Genomic DNA, 25,869 nt, shown 5'->3' with positions numbered 1-25,869 from the left:
TTTCAATATGCTCTACCTCTAGATATTAGTGGGACTAATTTGAAAGGGAGATGTGGGAACTGCTAACTTAAGTGAAATTTTAAAAAGAGCAATCAGTGTTTGATCTTCTATTAAATATTTTGCCACTTGTGCTAAGGAAACAGTTGGTAGTTTTCAAGTAGAAAGTTGCCATTTTGCAGAGGAAAAACACATTTGACTGCAAAATGTGCAGAGATGGTGACAGGAGCAGTCATGGTGGGAGCAGGGTGAAATCTGATCTCCAGTCTAACATGATTAACAAAGTAATTTATTTTTCATATGTGTATATGCAGGGGTTTTGTGGTTCTGTTTCAAAGCTTTGTTTGTGTTTCCAAATGGAGTAGAGGGTAATTTAGTGTAGAAGGATGGAAATGACCTCTGATTGCACCTTACCCTGTTGGTTTATATTCTGGTGCACTTGTTAATATGGTGTATTTCACACCTCATTGCTGGCCATATTAAAAGTTTTTATCCTAATTCCTTAGTAAATATTAATGTACAGTATTCACTAGTATCTGTCTGTTTCATTTACTTTCCCCATTTTTCTTTGTAATTCCTTTTATTCCCTTTATTCTATGGTGATTCTAATCAAAGCCAAATCCAGTTGTTTTAATGATCAGTTTTTATTAGTCCTCCAGGCAAACTGCCCTGCAGAGATATGACATTGCAGCCCAGTATTATTATGCCTCTACAGAAATGATTAATTTAAGTGTTTTGCATATCGCAAGAATTCAAAACATAATAAATCAGCAGAGGTTTATTATACTAAGTGATGTATGTAACCTATTAACTATTGTGTTTGTTTTAACAGTTCAGTATTTCTCAAGATTTCTTAAAAATCTTTGTTTATGGTCCTGATCCAAAGGCTGATGTGTACATTGCTGACTCATCTCAGCTGCTCAGATATGAGACTGACAATATAGAAAATTTAAAAAATAATTAAGTTTAACCCAGAATTCCCAGAGACTTCAGCTGGGCTAAGACCCAGAAAGTTTGGATTTTCTTAACAATGAGGCTTGGTTAGTTTTTCTCACATCAATGAATGTAAAAGCTCCAATTGCACAGTTGTTGCTCAGATCTCTGGTGTCAAGAGTGCTGTGGACAAAACCATTTGGACAAGTGGCTCTCATGTCATTCCTGTCACTGCAAAATGCAGGAGCTGTTGTCAGGGATCACAGTGCTGGACAAACACTGATCCCTCCTCCCCAAAACCCAAAAGTTTTTCCTCAAGTAAAACCCAGCAAACATGGCTGGCAGCAGGAGGGGCAGAGGGTGGGGATTGTCCAGGGCAGCAGCTCTGGCAGTGACCTGACCCCACCCTGAGCTGTGCCCTGGGCAGGGGTGGCTCCTGGGCCGCTGCCTTTGTTCCAGAATTGCTGGGCAAACAGACCCTGGCCCTCCAGTCAGCAATCAGCAGGGGTACATGGGATAAGTGTGCTGCATCTCACAGGGGCAAACAGAGCTGTTGGGTGAGTCCCACAGATGTGAGCCAAGGCAGGACATAGTGACAGTCCCTCCAGCCTGGGCTGTTTTCCTTAAAATCCCCCTTTGCTCAAAGGTGTTTGACAGGCCCTTGTGTCCTGTGCTCCCTGCTCCTGGCTGCTGCAGAGAGTGGCTTGTCACAGGCACCGTGGCTGTTCCAAGGGACAGGGGGTTGGCACCTGCCTGCCTGTGTGCCTGAGAGGCTGATCACAAAGGTTTGCTCTCTGAAGGTTCCTCTTTCTGTGGCACATGCTGGAGGTTCATTCTTGACCAGCAGGAGCAGTGGGACAGAGTGCTCCCTTGTGTGTGGGATGGAGCAGTGGCGGGGAGGAGGAAAGGAGACAGCAGGAGAAGCCCAGCTCTGCCAGTGTCAATGCAAACATGCTAAACAGACACTGCTTTTTGGCAAGTAGAAGGGGAAAAATGACAGAGTCGGGGTGTTAGATCTTTCTAGAAGCCCCCAGGAGATGGCTGGAGCCCTGCAGCCACCCCTGGGCTCGGTGCACTCCACAAAGCCTGGAGTGAAGCTGAAGTGCAGGGATCCTCTTCCCCAGCCCAGCAAGAGGGAGCCAGGGGCAACCCTGCACCTCTGCTCACTGGGAAGGACAGGAAACTATCAGAAATGAGAGACAGCTTCTTGGGAAATTGGACATGTGGATGAAGGACAGCAAGGCACTGAAAGGCACGTGCTGTGAAGGAGCCTGCCCTGCTGTCCCTGTGTCCTGCCAGGTACAATGTGTGTGCACACACACGTGTATCATTAGGGACACGGATAGAAATTCTTCTAAATGAAGCTGAAGAAACAAATGAAGTGAAAAAGATTGTGTCTGGCTTAAAAAGACTTCAGTTTTACTCAAAGAAGGAAGCAAATGAAGCCTTTGAGTAGTTTTGTACTCAGAAGTAGAAAGGAGTAGGTTTTGGAGAGGTAAAATGAGCTAGAAACAACATCTATGACATTGAGACTTTTTTATTGAATCAAACAACATTTGTTGAATGCTACAGAGAGAGGAAATGAAAAATCAAAAAGCTAATAAAATTACCTTCTATTCTAGGCTTTCTTTAAATTTGGGAGCTAGCCAAAATTTTACTCTGTGGTATAGTGTATCTTTTAAAGAAATACCCATTTATAATTCTAAAATTATCAGGAATTTGTCCAGTGGTTTATTCCTCTGTTATTAAAAGTGTGTGGCTTTTGCCTGCCTAAATTTGTCTGGTTTCATGTTCTGCCTCTGGGACTGCTGCACCTCTGCTAGGATGAAAAGCCTCTTCTTATCAGTGTCCCTTTCCCCAAGTAAGTATTTACTTGGTGATCAGACATGCCTTAACCTAATCTTTGATAAGCTAAATAAATTGAACTCCTTGAGACTGTCACTGTAAGATGTGTTTTCCCATCCTTAATCAGTCTCAGGACTTAGAGCCATTGGGAATTTATCACGCTCTGCCCTGATGTGTGAACACCAGTGCTGAATGTGGGATTTTGCTGGCTGCAGTGGTAACAGAATTGATTTGGTTTCCCCTGCTCTGTGCCTGAGCCTCTGTGGTCCCTGGAGCCACAAAGCTGCTCAGGGCAGGTCTGGAATTTGCAGGCAGCCCCAATGAGGGGAGAGAATGATGCATCTGACTCCACTGATAGCAGAGGGCTCATTAATTACTTTATTATTCTATATTATTCTCTATTATATTACACTGTGTTACATTACATCTAAACTGAATCTGCCAAGCACTCAACCCTGCTCACAACCTGCCCAGAATCTGGTGACTGTCACCCAACAGTCCTGAGACACACACACACACACCTGGCCCTGACAGGCCAAGGGAAACAAAACCCATCACTGTGGGTGAACAATCTCCATATTGCATTCTGCTGTGGCACAAACACAGGCACAGCAAATGAGATAAGGATATTCTTGGGAAGAATTGTGCCTTGCTTTTCTCTGTGAGAAATGTGGGGTTACAGTCAGGGGCTGCTGGAGTGCCTGCAGTCAGGCTGGAGGCTCTGTCCTGCTGCTCCTCAGGTGACCCAGCACACCCAGGGCCTGCTGGGTGTTTCCCAGGGTCTGTTCTTTGCTATTTGCCAAGGAAATGATGCCCCAGACAGTTCTCACCTGCTGATCATGGCAGACCATTAACCAGCAGAGATGGGGTCTGCCAGCACTGCTGTGCAAGGAGCTCTTCTGATTGTATCACAAGATGCTGTTCTAGCATCCAAACACTAGTTTCACTCAAAGAAGGAAGTGTTTTGTCTGTCAGCAGTTTCTAAAGACTTCTTTTCTTCCTTCTTCATGCTGCTCTGTAGCTGTCCAGAAGGGCTTTGCCCAGCAATGGGCTGAGCTGCCTGAACAATCCCTGTGCACTGACCGTGCCATGCTGCTCTGGGAATTCCTGTTACAAAAATCCCTTCCCCAGCCATAGACTGGAAGGAAGGAAGTGATTATATTTGTTTGTTTGGGGGCTTTTTTTGCTGCTTGGTTTGTTTTTCTTCTGTGGGATCAGGGGCTGGGGAAGGAGGAGGGGCTGGGGCTGGAGGGTCTAGGTTAAAAGGTAATTATTTTTGTAACAGAATTAAAACCTGAAATACATTGAACCGATTTCTAATACAAACAGGATCAGCATTAGCTTTTAAAGGATTGCTATTATCATTTCAAGACTGCAATGTGATTTAAATTGTAATAGATATTGATTTCTATATTAGTGTTCTTGCTCCTTGTATTGCGTTTCTGCTGCCATCTGCTAAAATAGGAATGGCATTTTTCACTTTATTGACTGGACAATGAGTTGGAATATTGTATTCCTGCATTCTCTGGATCACCAGGATGACCACATGCTTACAGAGGTTGGGACAAGGCAGCTGCTGGGACACTTGCATTTTAAAGTTACAGGAACCAATTAGTCAGTGTATATACAAAGAACTCTTAAAGGGCTTCTAAATCACTTATGGAAAGGCAGAAATTTACTCTAAAGAGCATCACAGCTGTTCCACAGGACACTCAGTTCTTACAAGAAGTAATGGCTGCAGTGTCCTGTGCTGGTGGTCTGAAGCAGCATGGGCAGGATGTCCCAGGCAGCCGGGTTGGCCTCAGCTGAGCTCCCACAAAAGCAGCAGGAATCTCACCCATGTGGGCAAACACAAGGGCTGCCATGGGCTGACAGCCCACAAACCTTCCTCCCCAGTTCAGACCAGTATCAGACTGGGAGTCTCATTCTACTCACTGACCCCAGCTTAACCAATCTCAGTATAAGGCCTCTCCTGTTGAGCAGTGTTGTGTAGTGTCCTCCTCTCCTCTCCTCTCCTCTCCTCTCCTCTCCTCTCCTCTCCTCTCCTCTCCTCTCCTCTCCTCTCCTCTCCTCTCCTCTCCTCTCCTCTCCTCTCCTCTCCTCTCCTCTCCTCTCCTCTCCTCTCCTCTCCTCTCCTCTCCTCTCCTCTCCTCTCCTCTCCTCTCCTCTCCTCTCCTCTCCTCTCCTCTCCTCTCCTCTCCTCTCCTCTCCTCTCCTCTCCTCTCTCCCAATTTCCCAATTCTCTTGTTTATCACCCCCAGTGGCAGCTCCAGAGCAGCCCCCAGCCACATCTGCAGGCACAGCTGGGAGCTGGGACCCTCTCTGCTGTCCTTGTCCTTTGTCCCTTGCTGTCCTCAGCAGCCCTGCTGTGCTGGGGCACTGCCCTGGCTGCACACAGAATATTGGTGGAATGGTGCTGCTGAGGGGCTCTAAAATGAACTTTATTACAACACACTGCTCAGAGTTGGAACACTCTGAAATGAAGTTGCCTCTAGATGATGACTTTTCCCAGAAAACTGATTTTGCCTAATGATAGAGAACAGTGTTAAGCAGTACTTAATTAACATAAATTAAGTTTACTGGGAATAAATTCTGCTAGTGCCAAGTAGTTAAGAGGTGTTTAATAGAACTGAAATTCTGAGAGTTCATCTTACACTACCTGAAGGTGCCAGCTAAAGGTCTGTGTTCTCCAGGGCATTCAGGAGTCCTCTGTCAAGTGTGCAGCTGCAGTTTGGTGGGCTTAACTCAGGGAGAGCTGGCTAAATTGTTCCATTTCATCCAACAAACTTCTGTAGGAGATTTTTTTTTTATTCTCTATTTTTTAAAGGTAAACACAGAAATTTATTTTAAAAATTAGAATCAGAATATACAAGTGTAAGGGTAGTTTAATTTTGCCAGAGATCTGTCTCTGACAAAAAACCCTTGCAAATGTAAAAGTGACAATTCTCGTGGTGTATTCCATCAGTCTGTATCCTAGGGACTTCCTAGGGTTGCTTCTGTGTTGTGAGAAACTTTATTTTAAATTGCTCTCCCTCTTGGACAGAAATCAGAGGGTGTGGCAAAAGCCTAAAATTGAAGACAGTAATTTTTCCACCTTCTGTCTCCATTTCCTGATCCCTGAATGCTCCATTTCTCAAACTTCAGTTCATTATTGTGTAATATAGATAATTACAAGGGTGAAACATCAGCTTTCCCCAATGAGTGAGACTCACCCTGTTCCTCTTCACCAAGCACTGGGGACAGGAATTAGGAGCTTAGGGAAAGGTACCCCCCTTGGAGGAATCAATTCCACAAAAAAAAAGGGATATTCCAAAAATATCAGTCGTGGGAAGTGTGGAGCCAAATGAATTAAAATACTACATACTTTGTAAACACAAAATAAATAAGAATTTGTGTGGGTTTTGGTTGTGTTGTTTTGGGGTTTTGGGTTTTTTTAGTCTAAAAAAGATAAAAATCTTTGTCTAAAAACTCTGATAATTTCTAAGCTGTTCAGAAAGGTCAGGGAGAGGCCATCCCAGGAGCAGCACACCTTGCCCCATGTGTCAGGAGCTGTGCTGGGAGGCAGGCAGGGTGTCTCTGCATCTGTAGGTGGGAACTGGAGTGTGAGCCTGAGTTCAGTGCCAGGGGAGCAGAGCCCTGGGGCAAACAGCAGAAACCCACAGCATTACAAACAGGGTTTTACTGCATTTGTCACTGTGTTTCTGGGAGACTGGGTCTAAACTTGGTCTCCTTCTATGCTGTGCTTACCCAAAGCAGCCTGACCTATTCCCTGATCAGCTCTAACCATGCTGGTTCAAGTTCCTTCTGCAGTTTCTATCTTATTTTATGTCCTTTTTTTGTCCTGACTTCGACTAAAAGCTTGAGTGTACCAAGTGTGAACTTTGCTCACCTTGCACGAGGCTGGCTGCTGCAGTCTGCTGGCATTACCACAGTCCCTCTGGCATTCTCTGAATAAATCCCCTATTTGTTCTTCAGATTAGGAGCAGGTTTTTTAACTCTGTGTTTGTAAAGCTCATAAGCTTGATGCTTTTTTAGCTCAGGACTTGGCCTTGTGGCTACTACTGTTAAAGGTTGCTTTGAGCTCTGTGTGGGTAGTAAATAACTTGCCCAGGTTTGCTGTGAAAGCTTCTAATTTATAGACAAATATGTGAGTAATTCATATTTGGATTTTTAAGCAATTAATTCGAGCTGAGCACAAGGGGAGTGCACAGCTGAACTCTACGTGTGCTTTTGCACCTCGCTCTGAACAGATTCTCCAAACAGGGGGTGCTGCTGTGGGATGGGGGAGCTGATCACTCCCAAAAGCAGGCTCTGGCCTGAGCTGTGTGTTTGGGCTGTGAACAGTGACAGGGGGTGCCTTTGGATCCCCTCTGCACATGGGGCCATGGCAGGGTCTAACACAGCCCAGCTCTGATTTCTCAGACCATGGCAATATCTCCTAGACCCTTCTGGGGGGCTAGATGAAAATTCACAGAAAACCAGGGTTGCAGTTATAGTATGGCATAAATCCTTAACATTCTGAAGATGTTTTCGTGGCCAGTTGCTGTAATAAAGCCTCCTCTGCATTTGTTCTCCCACCTGCAGGCTGGGAATGGAGGGACACAGCAAACAGTTCATTTTCCAAAGGCTACAGGGAAAATTGAGGGCAGGGGATGGAATGCACCTCCTGGGAAGCCCAGCCTGAGGTCCTTGCCCTGCAGCAGGGCTGGGCACTGGGTGCTGTGTCCCTGAGCTCCAGTGTAGCTCCTGTTGGGTGGCTGTGCTGAAACAGAGCCTGCAGTTGGGAATGTTTATCATCCTGCTCATAATGAAGCCATTACACTGCAGTCACAGCTCTGAATTGCAGCTAATAGATTTTCATTTTGTTTTCTCAGTTAAGTCATATTTTATAAATGCAGAAATGTGGAGGGAGCAGCTTATCTCAAGTAGACAGTTTCTGTTTAAATGGGCAGCTCGAATGTGCTTTGCATGAGGATTTTTGGAAAGAAAAAAGGGATTCTGCAGGAAATCTTTACAGATATTAAATGGCAAACCCAGAGTATCCACTTGCTGAGTACAAGTCTTGTCCCTTTCAGGGATGTGTTAACTTGCAGCTGATGAAGAGAAACGTTGTTTTCTTTGTGTATGGGTACCTGTGCTTGTGTACTTGGGCTTGTATGCAAAAATTTTCTAGTATTGGCTATATAATCCTGTGCAGTGCATTCTGTGGGGTTTAAAAGATTGGCTTTAATGGATCTTACTCAAATTCTTTTACAGGAAACAATCAAAACTCCATTCCTTGCTTCTCAGCAGACAAATGCAAAAGGATGTAGTTTTTCTCTAATTTTTTATCTTTTTCTCTTATTTTGAGCTGAAGTGGAACAGGGTAATCTGGGAAATGACAGCACCAACATGTGGTGTATCTTTGAACTGGGTTGTCCTTCCAGAATTACCCTGAAAAAGTTTTTGGTACAAAGTATCTCAACATATGTCATACAGGGAACTGGAGGTAAATTCTTTATTTTTTTTTTTTTTAATCCTGGCTCAAAGGTTCTTAGCAGAATTAAGGCAGCATTACTCGACAGACTGAAGCTAAGCTGCTCTCCCAGTGCTGTCCTGGGCAACTCCTCAGCACTTCCCAAATCTGTGTTTGGGGGGGGTTTCAAAGGACCTTTCCAGCTGCACACGGGGTTCTCAGGAGTAGCCAAGCAAATCCAGGGCAGGCTTTTTGCAGCAGGGATAAAATCACAAAGGAAGATCCACCCATAGGACATTTCAGCCCCGGTTCATTCCGAGGTGCTGGGGTCCAGCTGTGGCAGCAGAGAGCAGGGACAGGCATTCCCAGGCATTTTCCCTGGGGAAGGCTGCAAGAAGCTGTGAGAAAGCTCAGAGAAGGAATTAAAACAATTCTCATCTCCACTTGCTGCACCTGTTGCTGGGTTAATGTGGAATGTGTTATGGAGATTTGTTTACCAAAGGGTGCTGCTGTTTTGGTTGGCTCAGCAGTGAGGCCAAAGCTGTGTCAGACAGGCTGGAAGGGGTTACAGGTTTTTTAGGAATATTGTACTAATATAGGATAGAAGAATAAAGCAGTGGTTCAGCCTCCTGCATGCTGGAGTCAGTGCAATCTCCCCCCTGCAGGGGCAGGCATTGAGCCTGGCAGGTCCATGGCCAGAGCTTCCAGAGCCACCGTTCCAGCTCAGGCCCTGTGTCTGCCCTGGCCCCCTGCCCAGCTCTGGCTGCACAGGGCCACTCTGAATGCTGCTGGCTGCATCAAAAGGCTGAAGGGTTTCTGTCACAGCCACCCCTCCTTGGCAACAGTTGTGCCATTGTTGGCCACGTTTTCATCGCCCTTTTTCTTTTTGCTTCCCTCCGCTTTTGTCCCCTCCATTTGCCTTCTGGGCTTTCTCCTCTCACCCCTGTGCTGCCCACGTGCTTTCCCAGGGTTTTATTTCTCAGTTCTTTCTTCTGCCTCTGCCAGTAGTTTCTTTGCTGGAATTCTCTGTGCCGTGGTTCCTGCTGCAGGAGGTGAGTTTAGAAAGCACATCTCTCCTTGTCTGGGCTTTGGGCTGCCTGTGCCTTCACCCACGTGCCACATTTGTGCTCTGTCCAGCTTCTCCTCTGCCCTGTTCCCACGGCTGTGTGTCTGCAGGCTGCTGTCTGTCTGTCTGTGCCTCCCTCAGTGGCCGCCACTGGCCCCAGGCTGTCTCCAGCTGACCTTCACCCCAGCCCAGCCCAGACATATAAAACAGAATTAGCCACCATCACACATTGTGATAAACAAGGCAGCCAGCAGGTCATGTAAACTGTGAGCTGTGCACCTACAGTAATATGACCTCAGACCATTAAAATCACATACTTGGGTCTGGTTTAGGATTTGTATATAAATGTTGTACAGAGACACTTTATTAGAGCTTGGTGAAGCAAAATCTGGTCTTGGATTTCCACAGTACAGGGTTTAAGAGAAAGGAATTAGAAGTTTGAGAGAGTGGTTGTTGAAATTCCTGATGAAGTACACCAAGTCAGTCTGTTTATCAGAGCAGTGTTATCTCTGTAAGAATAAATGATGGGAAATACACACAGTGAAAAATCCCACCCCATGAAAAAGTTGATTAAGCTCTTAAACTGTTCTTCCAAATGTTTTGTTGGAGCAAGACACACACCAAATCGACCTTTTGAGGATGTCTGTGAACTTGAGAGCTCTCTAGCTTACCTGAGAGCTTCTGCAGCTTCTACAGACCATTACTTCCCAGTGCAGTGCTGCTGATAGGAAAAGGGCACATGTAGAGTTCAAACAGACAGTATGAAAATAGTGCTGAATGTTTTCAGCAGATTCTTCAACCAAAGTTGCATTTCTCTGTATTTGTGATGGTAAAAGCAAACAGCAGTTGCCTTGTTGGAGCCAGACACCTCAGGAGCTGCCAGCATGGGCTTGCAGAAGGGCACTGTTTCCCCAGGCAGCTTGTTGAGTCAGCTGCTGCTTGTGTGCCAGATCTGTGTCTGAACTCTGAACCACTGCTCTCTAGGGCACTGGAGAGGAGCAGTGAGGGAGGAGGGCTGTGTTAGAGACACTCTGTGGGCATGCCAGGCTTCAGAAATGGATGGGCACAGTCCTGGAGGTGCTGAGACCCCGCTGGCCCTGCTGGCCATGGAGCCAATGCCTCAAAGGACAACCTGTCTGCTGCCAGCCTGCATGCCCTGGCAGGAACATGTGTGAAAGCATCAGGCACACTCAGGGGTGTGTTCATCCCCTTTGGGATGTGCTGTGCTGCTCTGAGGGTCTGCTGCTCCCACAGTGATGCCCAGCCCATCGTGGGCACACGCAGCAGTGATGAGCTCAGAGTGGCAGAGAGCAGCCACCCCCTCAGTGACAAGGGAGAGAAAAGTTATCTATCTGAAAAGAAAGCATGCAAAAGTCCCAGGAATTGTATATTCACACCCAAGAGAATCCTAAAATCTTTGGTTCAAAGCTAAGTGGCAAGAGCCTTGCTGAAGCCAGTAAAGCTGGCTTAAAACAAATAAGAGGTGATTCAGCCTAGAACTGTCCAATTCTTCTTTTCCTTTCCTCATCCAGCACAGGCAATAACATTTGCAGGGAGTGCAGTCAAATGCTTTTTATTTCTGTGCAGGAGTTCATCTTGACCATGCAACTGCAAAATTTCATCATCAGTTGTTTTGCACTTTCCATAGAATTCAGACTTTCTTTGTGCACCTCCATTTTTTTTCTTTAATTCTTCTGTTTCATTAAGAGCAGCTTCCTGACACTGCAGACACAAGAGCTGATGTCTCTGCTGGTGGCTCTGAATGGCTCTCCAGCACTGGGACAAGCTTTAGGAGATTCCTCTGGAGCTGGCAGAAGCTGATTCGTGGCAGCAATGTCCCAAAATGAGCAGACTGTCCCCATTCGGCAGGGCACTGAAGTGTATCTCTTTGATGTTAACAGGATGTAAATATTGGCTTGAGGTGTTCGGTGCAGTAAGAATTTTAATTAAAATATGCTTTCTTCAGTAATGTGGCTTAGATAAAATCAAACTCCTGGACAACTGCAGTAAAGAAATGTTTCCCACAATATTTGTAAATATGCAGTGGAACTTCATTAATTTATTTTCTTGTTTCCACTACATTAGCAAATCTCTGTAAAGAAAAATGGACTGTAAAAATCTCTGTAAAGAAAAGTTTTCTTTTGCATTCATTCATTCATTCATTCATTCATTCATTCATTCATGTTTATCATCACTTTGATGTCTTTTACAACACAGAATCAAATCCATGAGATTTTTTGGTGTATTGATGAATGTTTGCTTCCAGTTGAAAGGTAATTAAGACTTCTCAGCTAGCAGGTCTATTTACATATAGTAAATATGCTGCAGTATTTTCCTGTTAAGGTTTACTATTTTAAAAAAACACAGGAGTTTTAAGGCATCAAACTTTCAAAATTTCCTTGAGGCTTATGAAATTGCTAGAAAATGTGATTTTCTTCTTATGAGTTTGATAAAAGCATTGAAGAATCCCACCTCCCTACATAAGGAATTGCCTTTGACAACAAATACAGACTTTATCCCCTCTTAGTATGGAAAAGTAACCTTTTGATCAAATGTTAACATGAAAAATTTGGGGGGAGATTCAGTAAGACCTTCATCAGTGATCACCAAACACCAAGAATCTCAGCTGTGCTTTTTCTGTTCTATTTTTTAAGGAGGAAAAAGCATAGAAGCCTTTCAGTGTCAGTCCCTCAGGATGAATCTGTTTCCTCTGCAGGAGGATGTAGGACATAAAGAACTGGGCTGACTTGTCACTGTAGCATCTACACTTACACAGTGATTCCATTCCCTCACCAACCTTGTGAAGAAGATAAATCCCTTCCACAGTGCTGGGAGTGGGATCCACAAGGGATCAGATTTGCCAGCTTGTGACTGTCAAGGCCTCACCTCGAGTGCTGTGCCCAGCTCTGGCCCCTCAGGGAAGGACCTTGGGACACTGAGCACATCCAGAGGGGACAAGGAGGCTGGAGAGGGGCTGGGGACACAAACCCTGAGAGGAAGCCCTGAGGGAGCTGGGGGTGCTCAGCCTGGAGAAAAGGAGACTCAGGGCTGCCCTCCTCACTCTGCACAGCTCCTGAAAGGTGCCTGTGCTCAGCTGGGGCTGGGCTCTTTCTCCAGCAGCACTGACACAACCAGAGCACACAGCCTCGAGCTGTGCCAAGGGAAATACAGGCTGGAGAGCAGGGAAAAGGTTTTCATGGAAGGTGATAAAGTTCTGAGTCCCCATCCCTGGGTGTGTTTAACAAAGCCTGGATGTGGCACTGGGTGCCAGGGTTTAGTTGAGGTGCTGGGGCTGGGTTGGACTTGATGATGAAGGGACCTTCAGGTCTCTTCCAACCCAGTGATTCTGTGATTCTGTGATTTGCAGGGCTGATTTTCTTAATAGGTGCCACTTGGGGAAGTTTGTTTGGGGAATTGCTTTGCCTTGAAGTCTGATTTTCTAGGGCAGGGTTTGGGGTACAGGAAATGTTTCTGGGGAGAGCAAGTTTCAGTCCTTTTGCATGTGTTCTGTGGCCTTGTTGGTGACACATCCATGGTGGGTGACAGCTTCCTTCTATGAGGGGTGACATCTTTGGAAGTAGGTCTGTCACACAAGCCCTTTACATCTGGCTTTCCTGTGCTTCCCTGACAGCACTGAAGAGGACATCACCCAGAGATGAGGCTATTCCAGTTTACAGGACTTCTTTTCTCATCACCTCTTCACCCAAAGACTGTGAGGGAACAACCAGAGCGCTTCCCTTTGTGGGGAATTACAGCTCAATCACAGCAGGGATGGCACAGGCAGGGAAGGGAGCAGTGGGGGCTTCTCAGCTGCAGCTGCAGCCCCTTGCATGGCTCACTGGGGCTGGCAGTGCTGCCAGGCCGTGTGGAACTGAGCAGGGTGACCCTGCCAGTGCCAGGTCTGTGTGCTGTGTTGTGCTCTGCACTCACAGATCTCATCCCAGCAACCCCTGAGCTCTGGGGACACTGTGCCAGTGTGTGTTACTGGGTCCCAGCACATGCAAAGGAACATGTGAGTGCCAGGCAGGAAACCATGGATGTCAAGTCCAGCTCCTGATCAGTTCATTTCTGATGAGTGCTCATCATCCAGGCAGGTTTGCTCTAGGGGGAGATGGCAGATTCAGGACAGAACATAATCCCTGCTATCAAATGGTAATTATGAGAGCAAATACCTGTCTGTACTCATCTTGAGCTGCATGCTGAGCAGGTAACACTGTGCAGGATGTTGCCCAGGGAATACAGAGATCTGCAGGATTTCATAACATCTCTCTCTAAAGGCTGTAGCACTCAGAGGTGCTCTGTCTGCTTTACAAATGTGTTCATTTCTGAGCCGGACCAAGATGAAAATTTTATTTCTGATAGGGATGAATTAGCAATAGAGGTTCTAAATATGGTTGGTTTGAGGATTTTCTGCCTGCTGGCACATTCCCATAGGAAACTGAAGCCCACCAAGCTTTGTCAGGGGGACAGCTCCTCACTCTGGGGCACAGCCCAGGATGTTGTCAGGGATATTTTGGTATATGCACTTCTCCTCCCCATTATCCCTGTTCTTTTCCTGCTTGGCACCCTAGGTTATATTTCAAGAAGGATTAAATGCATTGGAGCTTTTTTACTGGAGGATTCTGAAGGTTTATTTCCCCACAGGGACTCTTTGGAGCTGATAAGTGTCTTCTTCAAGAGGGGAAAAAATCTCCTTTCAAATCTCTTTTATTTTTGAGGTTCTCTTACAGGAGCGGGCTCCTCTGTCCTCTCTTTTGTGCTCATGCATAACACAATGTGATACCTATCAGACTGCATAGAAAAGTTGCTGGGTACAAGCAAAAGGTGCCCTCAGCTTTCCTCTCAACAATATTTTTAACTTGGAGCAAGTCACAGGCCCTTATTTCTCCCCAGATTATTCCAGGCAGCTCTCCAGTAAAAATAAGTAATTTGTATTTTGAGATGCCAGAAGTCTCAAGGGAAAGATTTTTCCATGCAGCCTTTCTTTTGATTTAGGCATTGCTCCCCACATTTTCCTCTCTCTTTGGTTTGCCACTTTGTCACTGAATGAAGTCACCTAGGAGGGAATAATGAGAAGATTATCAAGGGATGGATGGGGTTGGTATCACATCAAGTTCTGTAATTCCTTTGCTTTCAGAGTGCAGAGAAGCACAAAACTGGTACCTATTTTGGGCTTACCTAGGAACAGAGGCCAGACAAAATGGAAAGGATAAAAGCAGATATATTTAATGAAGGGCCTTCATTAAGGACAGATGAAGCCTCCTCAAGGGGCTACACCCAAGCTGGACAATGGTCACCAGTTTTTCAGACAGATATAATTTTGGTCTCTTTGCATATCAGGGGTCAATTCTCCAATTGCAGATTCAGGTAATGAAGTAATTTTACCCCCAGTTTGCTCCCCCAACTCACTTTTGTTTGTACTTTTTGGGGCCTGAGGCTGTGGGGTGTCCTTGATTCCCAGGCCTGGAGAGGAATTGTTTTGTCAGAATACAATGGGAGAACAGCAGCTGCCAGGTTATGGAGCATTAGAGTTGCACACTAAAGAACTGCAGGATTACAAATATATGGAAAATATAAAAGCTGAACTCCTAAGGCATCACAGGAGCAGCCCCACTCTGCCTCCTGCACAGAGAGGGATGAGCAACCCCTCACTCTCTGTACTCAGCCCACCCAATGGCACCCACCTCTTCCTCACCCCCAGCTGGTGTGGGTGACTGATACCCTGGGCTCTGGCAGTGCTGACAGACCCAGCTGCCAAATAAACCTGAGCAAAGCAGGCAGCAGCAATGCACTGCTTGGTCCGTTTGATTTACATTGGAGCTGGTTTACAATGACCAGAAATGATTATTTTTACAAGAGGTACATAAACAAGTAAAATTGAAATGGCTGCTCTGCGTGCTCCTGCACATTCCTCATGCTGCATTTCTATGTGTACAAATGAATTCTTTCCCTTCCAGTGGCTGATGGGTGCCTGAAGGAGCCTGTGGCTGTGCAGGATGGCAGTCCCTCCTCCAAAGGCCATTCCATCCCCTTCCAGAGAGGGGATATGGATGGGAGCTTTGGCTTTGCTCCCTCTAAAGCCTGACCATCTTTGGTCTTTTGGAACAGATGATACTCAATATTTTTGTGCTTTAATCAGTGTTCTCTCCTGTTCTGAGGCAAGGCAGGTGTAAAGGTTTTACATGCCAGCAGTCCATGAAGGTCCCTTTGTCACCCTGTTCTAAGTTCTTCTAAGCCTTCTGATGTTTACATTTTTGTAAGGGAGTTCCTCACACACTTTTCATATAAATAATGATTGTTTTGCATTCCTTTCTGGAGGAGGAGAAATTTGATGGGCTGTTGGTTTGATCACTGTGGCTGGAGAGGTGGAAATTTCTTCCTCCAATCCATGGTCACTTTTCAAGGTCTATAAATATTGGAGTTTGGAAATAAACTTTTTCTTTTTACCTTGGACGTTTCAGCATGTGCTTGTTGTTTATTTTGTGTCCTATTCCAATGTCCCATTGTGCCAGGACAGCTCTGCCCTCCAGCAGAGCTGCCTGCACAGATCCCCAGCCCAGAAAAAGGCTGAGCTCTGTTCCTACACAGGTGTGACAGTGACAGTGTCAGCTGTGCCCTCCCTGCCAGAGAACTTGTGCTGCTCCCCTCATCACACAGGGAACACAAAAACACTTGAAGCAAACAGGAGAAATAGCACTTGGACTAGGGGAAGCAATCAGGATGTGCAGAAAGCCAGAAATGTCAGAGGAAAAAGCAAATTGCTTAGAGGTACCTGAGGGAAGAATCTTCATTTCCTTCCAGAAACTTGAGGCAAGTGTGTCAAACTGAGACACAGGCTAATAATATTGGTCACCACAGGGTCAGGGACAAAGATGGAGACAGCAGGAAGATTAGACATGTACAGAGTGGCTTTAAAATGTTAATTGCATTGTGTACTTGGTCAGGCATGAAGTTCTCTTTACATAATCATTCAGTGTATTTCCAGGATAACAATCTAACAGTGGAGCAGGTGAGATAAAAAGCAAACTCCTGCCTGTCTCAGCCTGTGCAAGCAAGGTTTGATGTGTGTGCTGCGTGGTGATCTCCAGATGCTGAGGCATATGTTGTCATTGGATACATTTATTTTTTTAGAGGTAGGTTGGATGGCTTTGTAACTTCTCACAGGTGCTGAGAATGTCTGAATTAAATGGATGTTTGTAGTCCATCAAATTGTGCTTCAGGAACCTGGTGCCATTCATTTGCTCTGTAGGAAGTATAAAAACCTCCAAATCACACACCCACACACAGAAATACTGAACTTACTGAGCCTTCACTGTATCACAAGTGATGACCTGTATCACATCACGTGTGAAACGTGTCACAGGCTGCATGATTTGGGGAAGGCTATTTCATCTTGCACTGTTTCATGTCTGTTTGCTGACAGCTTTCTCCACTGTAACTCTGCTTTGATACTTCCAGCTTGGACTTCCCAGCCCCTCAGAAGAGCAGCAGCTGTCGTGTACTTCTGTCATCACATCTGATTATTACTGTTTATTTTTCATTCCACAGTTTTTATTTTTGATGCCCATCGTGTTTTTAGCAAGGACAGGCATTCAGTTATGGTACACCCTAGCTAATTGCAATAAATGAATGATGCAGATATTCCTGGAGCCCTGGTGTGAGATCAGGCTGTACAAACACAACAAAGACAATCCAATCCCTCATCAGATATTGTGGGCTAAGAACCACTGGCTACATGTGAGCTACAGGCTGGAAAGCCAGCATATCACCACCTACAGTTTGATTTTGATTTGGACACACAGTAAATTAGCTTTTAGGAAATGGCCACATTTGGAATGAAATGACATTTGGCTGCACTGCTTTCTGGACTGGAGATGGAAGTACAGTGCTGACTCTGAAGGCCATTGCAGGTTTCTGCTGTGACACCACCTGGATCATTTTAGCCTCTTCATGTCTGTTATTTCATCTGAAAAATGGGAATGATACTTCCCAGGAGTGCTGCCATACTTGCTGTTTGTAATATCTGTTAAGACTTGAACTAAAGACTTTCTTGGAATGCAAAAAGTTACTTCTTCCATTGATTATTCTGAAATTACTGTCAAGACAGTCATGCTTTGATTTAAGAACTGCCAGGGTCTCTTGTTACCTGCTCTAGGGGGTCAGAGCACTTGGCAGCTGCTGAAATGGTTTTCCATCTGCCCAGGTCTCTTTGACACGTGTGCTGTAGTGCTGAGGAACTCTATTCATTCCAGCTTATGTCATCTTGGGGCTTTCTTCAGGCCAAACTGAAACACTCCTGCTCACAATGAGTAGTAGCACACTCCATAAAAAGTCTCATTGATTTCAGAAAGGCCTTCACTGATATGTTGTACTATTCATTGTTAAGTAAGGGAATAAATATCTCAGTCTGTCTCTGTAGAGAGAGAGCAACAGAAACTGGAGGATGGGGAGTGGGAATTACAGAGACAAGGAAACCTTTCATTTAAAAAAGATGCAAAGAAAACGTGATTCATCTGAATGTCTCAACTCCAAAGAAAAGCTTTCACTGGCAAATGATAGAATATAGTATAGTGGCTGACATCTGTAGTAAAGCAGAATTTAGAAATCTCATAACAAACAAGAATTTAAATTACTTGGCTGCTGCATCATAAATTTTACCTAAACAGTGGAAATTCAGCTGAAGTATGACTTTAACTACTGAAGAATTCCAGGATGTAAAAGATGTGGTGTTTCTGGGAGTGAGACAGGGGTTTGTTTGGGTTTAGTTGCATTCATTTTCTGTCACATTTTACAGGCAGTTCCTTCAGAAGTCACATAATACACTTGCAGCACAGCTTCAGAGCTATTGAAAAAAACCAGGGGTTTAATTTAGTGGTTTTAAAGGCTACATAAGGGCATAATAGCACCTGAGTCAAAAGTATATTATACCTGTAAATGTTTTGACCTTTGTGGCTCAGAGCCCTGCCAGAACAAACCCAGCTCTCCTGGTGCACACAGTGCTGAGCAGGGCTTGGCAGGCTGGCAGATGTGGTGTAGGAGGATGCAAAGAAGTGGAAGAGCCCCCCAGCTGCGTGTGCAAGCTGAGTTTTGAAAAGAAAAACACAACTCAGGGTGCCCTGCTGGCTTAGACCAAAGCACATTGGAAGGTGCAGAAAACAGCTGTACCTTCCCTCCCATCCCAGTGCCATCCCCACACTCTTCCACAATCCCCTTTTTCCTCCACTCACACAGGAAGAGCAGAAACGTTGCCATTTCCACCTGCCCCGAGTGCTGCTGTTAATCTGTGCTGCATCCTGGGGCTGGGATGGGATGGGATGGGATGGGATGGGATGGGATGGGATGGGATGGGATGGGATGGGATGGGATGGGATGGGATGGGATGGGATGGGATGGGATGGGATGGGATGGGATGGGATGGGATGGGATGGGATGGGATGGGATGGGATGGGATGGGATGGGATGGGATGGGGGCAGCTCCCCAGCAAAGCTGTCCCAGGTGCTGAGCTGCCTGGAACAAGTGGTGCTCCTTTATTGCTGTGTGTGCCCCGGTAGAGAGGCATGGAACTCTCCTGGAGGTGTTGCTGCTGCTCTGCTTTGGGGGTGCCCAGCAGTGAAAACTGCTCAGCTCTGCTCCCTGGCCCTGCCACAGCCCCACAGGGGGATTTTCCTGGAGATGCATTTCAAGGTCTTGATTCTACTGGGAGTTGCAGATACTTGGTGGGTCTGAAAACAAGACAAATTACTGAGACACGCCCTTGGAATAGCATTGGGCTGATGTTTGCAATTGCCTATTTCCGATTATTTTTGGCTGTAGAATGATGAAGTAAGCTGAGGAAAGTTCAACAATCATAATCTCATGCCTGCTTTATTATTTCCATTGCTGCTGCTCCCAGAATCCCCAATTAAAGCAGTTATGTTTGTAATTTGGGGGGAGTCTTTCCTTTTCAATAGGTAAGCAAAAAGACAGTAATGAATTTCTTACCAGGCTACCTCTGCCTACTCAGCTTTCATTTAAAGCAGACTATCTCAGAAACAGGGAGAATTAAAGCACTGGTAATTTTCAAATAGACAGGTAAATCAGACTAAATTTAGTCGTGTTTGTGATTTTGCTGCCTTGAAGTTTTCCTGGAGAGCTGGTAAAGCAGAGAATAGTCTTCCAGTACAAACCCTGAGCTTAATCAGTCCTTTTGTGACTCTAAGCCAAGCTCATCTTTCAGTTACATCAAATTCAATCCAGTTAATTTTTCCTTGGCACAAGCCATTATTAACAGTACTCAAATAATTCATATTTTCATAACATCATAGAATAGCTTGGGTTGGAAGGGACCTTTGTTAAAGGTCATTTAGTCCAAGCTCTGCCCCAGTGCTTAGGGACAGGGTTTAGTGTTGGACTTGGCAGTGCTGGGTTAGAGGTTGGATTTCATGATATTAAAGGTCTTCACCAGTCTAAACAATTTGATGGTTCTTAAAATGACCAGAAAGTCATTAAATTTTTCTCTAGTTAGCAGGTTAAAGAGCAAGGCTCCATTGTATTTAATTAGAAGGAAATAGGAAGAAGGAATGTCATGAGAAAACCCAGAAGGGAAAAAATAAATAAAAATCAGGCTCCTGGGTTTAGAGAAGATGAGCAGCTGTTGGGTTCTGAGGACTTCTGGCCATCATGTCCCTCTGAGGTTACAATGCACAGGGTGAGGCGTGCAGCAGGCCCAGCCCAGCCCAGCAGCAGAGGCTCCAGTGTCACCGGGCCGAGGTGGCCGTGCCATCGGCGCATCCCGCCACGCGCCCGGCGCATTCCTCACGGGGAACCCTGCGCCTTTCCAGCCTCCCTCTCTGGCCTTCAGCCAAGAGTCCTGAGGCTTTGAAAAGCAGGATTGTTCTGAAAGGGGGTGGCAGCTCCAGGCAGCCATTTGCTGTGGTACGGCACATCCATCATCGCCCTGCAATCCGGCAGTGCGTGTGCTCCCATCGCACACAGTGCTCTTTTCACTGCTGAGCGGCTGCAGCGCCTGCCAGAGAGTGAGGGGAACTGGCCAGCCTTCAAGATTTCTTCACAAGGACTTCTTAATCAGCTCCCATGCCTCTGTACTCCCAGGGCTGTGTGTCTGGTAATTTGCTGTACTTTATGTACACTCTGTTCATCATACAGATTGGCTTTTTACTTTCTGCAGCAATTCCTCTCACTTTGCCAACACCTTGCCATTTGCAGCTTTAATGCCTATCGATAGCACTTCATCAGCAATAGCTGCCAGTGTATATTCTTTTTACAAGATGTTCACCCTTGGTTTTTATAGATAGTTACAAATTTAGTCACCAACTGATTGAATACTTTGTTTTCATTTGCTTTTCACATGGAGTAGATTAATCAAAATGAGTGGATCATTGGAAGATTGAAAACAGTGATGGAGAATCTTCTCTAGGATGGATTAGTGTCCCAGGCCAGAGTCAGCTGTGACAAACCCATCCCTGTGTGCCTCATCTGGGTTTTAAAACCTTCACCAAGAGGGCTTCAACAGCACCCCGTAGGCAGCTGCCTGCATAGCCCTGGTGCTGCTCCTCATCCCACTGCCAACACACAGTCCCTAATTCGATTTTCCTCTGCCCTGGGACCTTCCCTCCCCAGGCTGAGCAATGGGAACCTGAGCAATCACCTTGTCAGCAAAGCCAGGGCAGAGAAGGCATTTAATACCTCTGGTTTTGAGTGTCCTCTGTCACCCTGAACCATTTATCACATTTCCCCTGGTCTCCCTTTCACTGGTGATGGGCCTTTCCTGTGGCCCTTCACATCCATGCCAGTGCCAGTGCAACTGGGGGCTTTGCTCTCCTGTTTGTCACCATGTGCCCCATCCCACCACCCTCTGCCTCTCCTTTTCCTGTCTGGCTGAACCTGATTGAGCTCTGTGGGGACACCACTTCCCTGCCTGCCCATGCTCTGCCACACTAATTGGAGACAGCTTAGTAAAATTATTTCTCTCTGAGAGGTGTCAGTTTTAAGCAAAACCTATTACCAAAAAGCATCCCTGTGTAACTGGATAGTGAGAGTAAAGTGCAGAGCAAATTTCAGGCATTTGTCCCAGTCCACTTTCAAACACACATTGATGTAAGGCTTGTAACTCACAAGTCAAGCAATTTGCTTCTAATTTTTTAATGGAAGATGGTGGAAATGTGGCGTGGGGAAGAGATTGTGCATCAGCCCAAGGAATTGTTTTGCTCCTAAGGGATGTTACTGCAGTAATCTTGCACAAACAAGGCTTGGTATTTTACAAGGGAGCTATGTTATTAGTTCCATTGAAGGTGCACAGAGCTGTGTGACCACTGTCCCTCCACAGCAATTTTTTTCATTTACTATCAATGGCAGAACTAAACTGCCTTTTGATATGCAGTGAGGTGCAACAATTTGTTGCAGAGAAACAGATACAAGATCATATCTTCTCTTGCCTTCTCCCACTCCAGAGCTAGATATAAATGCTCTGAGTGTTGCAAGGTCTCATCTCACAATACCTTCTGCTCTTTGGAATATCCATGGTGGAACTGAGGGGTTCTTGGGGCTGGGTGACACATCACAGGAGTATTTCTGTTTCCTGCTACAACAGCCTTGACTTGCTCTCAGCTTTGGAGATGTCAGGAGCCTGCAGTGCTTGAGTGTACCAGGTCAGGGATAGAGGGATGTCCCAGTGCATATCCCAGACTTGGATACACTCGTGGTCAGTTGGAGAAGATTCAGTGAAATGATCAGCTCTATCCCTTCTAATTATTCTCAATGGTTCTAATATAAGTTTGTAACTAGAGAGCTGTAGATCTCTGGGGTTTCTAGTTTAGGGTTTGATTGCACCCTTTTGGATGCCTGGTAACTTGGTAACTGTTCTGGATACCAGTAAATGTTGGGGTTTAATTGAATGTTAAAATGTCCACTGTTGTTCTTTGCTGCCCTTTAATTACCATTGTTTATGTCTTCCTATTTTTGGTTTGACAGTAGTGCACGAGTGCCCCAGTCAAGATCACAACCTTGGCTACTGTAGGTGCACAGGAATTACTGTCCATGTCCTGAAGAGCCCACACAGGCCAGTAAAGAAAACTGCATGGCTGCAAATCATCTTCTGGTCTCCTTTCTTTTATAGTTTGTGGTTCAGGGAGCACTACTCAGCAGCAGTGCTTAGAAAGGCTCTTCCATTCACCTTGCACTGTCTCTGCCTGTCTGGGAAATTGTTACTCTGCTTTGTAACACACCAGTCTTTATGGACCTTTGTTTCAGATCTCTAATCTATCTTTAAATTAGGTATTTTTCCTGCCTACCTCAGTTTGCAGTGATTTCTCTATCATCTGGCTCCAGTTATGTGATCCTCACACGCTATCTCTGAATAAATGTTCTTTGAAGTTCTAAAGCAGAAGGATGCCCTGGGTAAGCAGCTTTGATTCAGCTGCTTCAAGCAGGAAGAACACAGTTGAGGTATAAAGGTTAATTTCACTGATCTCAACTCAAGTTAAATAAGAATTTAATGAAGTCCAACAGATGCTCAGTTTACTATTCCTGAAAACCTAGTTTCTCCAAATTCTTTACCCAAGTAGACAGTCTGTGATGTTTTTATTTCCAGCAAAGGATATATTACTTGGCCTAGATTTTTGTAGGATGTCAGATGACAGGAATGGCCTACTGAGCCCCAGTCTAAGATGTTTAGCATTCTCTTGGAAAAAAAAAATCTGTTTATCCAGTTTTCAGATGGGATAGGGTTAATTTTCATCTTAGTACAGTGCTGTGTTTTGAATTCAGGACGAGAATAATGTTGATAAGACACTGATGTTTTGATGTTGTTAAGCAGAGCTTACCCTGAGTCAATGCCTTCTGTTTCCCATGCCCTGGCAGTGAGGAAGTGCAGAGGGAGCAGGACCAGGACACCTGAGCTGAGCTGGCCAAAGGGAGATTCCCAGTACTCAAACTGGGAGGAGCTGGCAGGAGGCACTGGTCACTGCTTGGGGACAGGCTGGGCCTGGCCAGCAGCTGGTGAGCAACCGTGCAGGGCACCTCTGACTTCTCTTGGGTTTTATTCCTCTCTCCTTTTCATTACAGTTATTGTATGGCTTACTCTTTTAGATGGTTTTTATTCTCCTGCCCTCAGAGATGGTGACAGGGGGCTGATCCAGCAGCTGTGTGGCACTCAGTTAAACCACCACACTGCTGAGCTGGTTCCTGAGGGGGAGCCCTGAGGAGCAGAGTTTGACCTGCTGGGTCAGACTGGTGACCTGAGCTCATGGTCCAGCCCAAAGCCCAGTTTGTCTGTGCTGGTTGTGACTCAGGTCTCAGCCAAGGCCAGGAGCAGACTGCAGGGGTGGAGAACCCCTGGAGAACTCCAACCCTTGCCCCCACAGAAGGATGAGCCACCTGCCCTCGTGGAGATGTGTGGATGTCTGACATACAGACATCCACAAAGTAAAATTCAAATTCTTGATTAAAAAGGACAACCCTTCAAAATCCTGAACAAGTGTATACCTAAATTCCAGATGGGATCTCATGGAGCCCTTCTGCAGCTGTAAATTCAAGGATCTCTTATAACCTGTGGTGTCAGTGATATGTGGCTTAAGTAGATTATGACACAGTCAACTTTGACTGCAAATTTCTCCTTACCAAGATGGAATCTGCATGTGAAATGAGGTTTGCTAGGCCTAGACACCCACAGGCTGGCACAAACTGCACAGCAATCCCAAGTACAGGTTCACATCAGAGATCTTAATTATTGTCTCCAAACATCAGGCAAGTATTCTGCATTTTGAAGAGTCTCTACCAGGATATTTACATAGTTTATGTTGTACAGAGTCCACTGATGTGTATTTGCATAACAGACCACAGCAGTGCCAACAGATCCATTGTAGCACACGGTGTCAGCTCTCGTGAACTTCCAGTGAGTTTTTCCCTTTATTGGAGCTCCTGTGACAGGAAGAAGTGGCAGTAAAGAAAATATATATAACTGATACATCTCAGAGAGGCTGAAGGCCTGTCAAAGCTTCCTTGGCTGGCTGGAAACACACAGAGGTGAAGCCACCTGCTCAGTCACCTGAGAAGTGTTCTGTGTGTGTTCATGCCAGTTCTGTGCATGGGAGCAGCAAAGACTGTGCTTAATGTTCATCAAAGCTCACTGAATTCCCTCATCTGGGGTCCCCACTGCTCTCCACACACTTCCAGCCCCACCCTGATGCTTGCATGCTCTCCAGCTTCCTTCTCCTTGGAAACAAGCCCTGTTCTCACCAGCACCCCCTAAGCCCCTTGGCATGATCCCCTGGATCCTGCACAGGACCTTGGCCTTTGTCACCAGTGTCACCTGGGCAGTCAGGCTCGAGCCCATCAGTGCAGAGAGAAGCAGACCTTTGGCTTCCAGTGCAGGGTTTATCCCTCTCAAAATGGTGATTTTCAGCATTCTCACAATGGAGACAATGCCTCGAGGGGGGTTCAGCCCATGAGGGCTAATGGCAGTAATGCTTTTTCCTTTTGGCCAAGTGAGAGAACCCTGGCCAAGGTAAAGTTAAGCAGAGTTGTTACCTAAAAAAGGGGATGATTTGTAGCCCTCAGTCTGTTATGTACCAGTGTTGGCAGACTTGTTCAGCTCAGTCTGGTGCTTTTGCTGTAGGTGACTCCATGAAAATTGAGGGAGGAGTTCACATCCTTACAAAAACAGAGCAGGGAAAGGGATCATTGCCAGCTCCAAACAAGAATTTCCTTCCTTTAATTTACCCCACAGCCTGAACACTGACAGAACATAGCCTTTTGCATACCCTAATAGATGGGGCTTCATTTTGTAAGAGTTTCTATGAGAAAAGTTTATTTTTTACTCTGGTTGTATATCTCCTTTCCGTTTGTGTAGATTTGGGTATTCATCATCCTGCTGACTGTGATAAGGGTTCATCAGTTTCACTGCATGCTACTAATAAGATAATGCTTTTAAGCCCTTTGGTATTTTCACATGAAACATGTTCTTGCTGCTGCAGCTCCTCAGCAGAGTGATGGCTCTAATCATCCTCCCTGTCAATAACTGTCAGCTGGGATGGAGCTGTGCTGCTGGCTGCCTGGATAAACCAGCAATGTGAAATAGAGGATGTGCAGTGCTGAAGAGTTGCCAGTCCTAGAGCAGGAGAAGACTCTAATTAAAGCTGCCCATAGCAGAGCTGAAGCAAGCCTAATGCCACGATGTTCTTCTGTACTGCTCCTGATGTTCAGGCTCAGATGATTAATCCAGGATAATATCTTGCCACAGTTTCTTTTGATTTCAGTTCTGAGTGAAATGAAATACTGGAAAGGTTCAATTAAATAAAAGTTCCTACTGATTGATATAAGGACTAGAAGTATTGTTTGGCATTACAACTAATCCTTTTAATCATCTAGATAAAAAGCAATCAGATGCTATGTAGATTGAGGTGATTTCAATGTTTATTTTGTAATTAAACATCAATTATTATTATTATATCCTATTTGAACCTCTTTAAGAGATCTTTGGTATAAGGTTCTGTGGCTGTTCAAAAAGGACAGAAACACAGGAAGCATTTTAAACCCTCTCTGTTGTCATGTGGTGACTTCAGAATCTTAAAGCAG

The 25,869-nt window shown here is 45.4% G+C and overlaps 1 protein-coding gene across 1 annotated transcript in view; it reads left to right on the top strand.

Annotated features, from left to right (window-relative positions):
- The window catches only part of LOC118690109 (glypican-5-like), a 379,548-nt gene that overhangs the window by 341,308 nt on the left and 12,371 nt on the right, over positions 1-25,869 (top strand). The gene's annotated exons all lie outside the window — the stretch shown is intronic.

The sequence above is a fragment of the Molothrus ater genome, chromosome 10 (assembly GCF_012460135.2).
Source record: "Molothrus ater isolate BHLD 08-10-18 breed brown headed cowbird chromosome 10, BPBGC_Mater_1.1, whole genome shotgun sequence".
Lineage (NCBI taxonomy): Eukaryota > Metazoa > Chordata > Aves > Passeriformes > Icteridae > Molothrus > Molothrus ater.
This window is presented reverse-complemented; position numbering and strand designations above follow the sequence as displayed.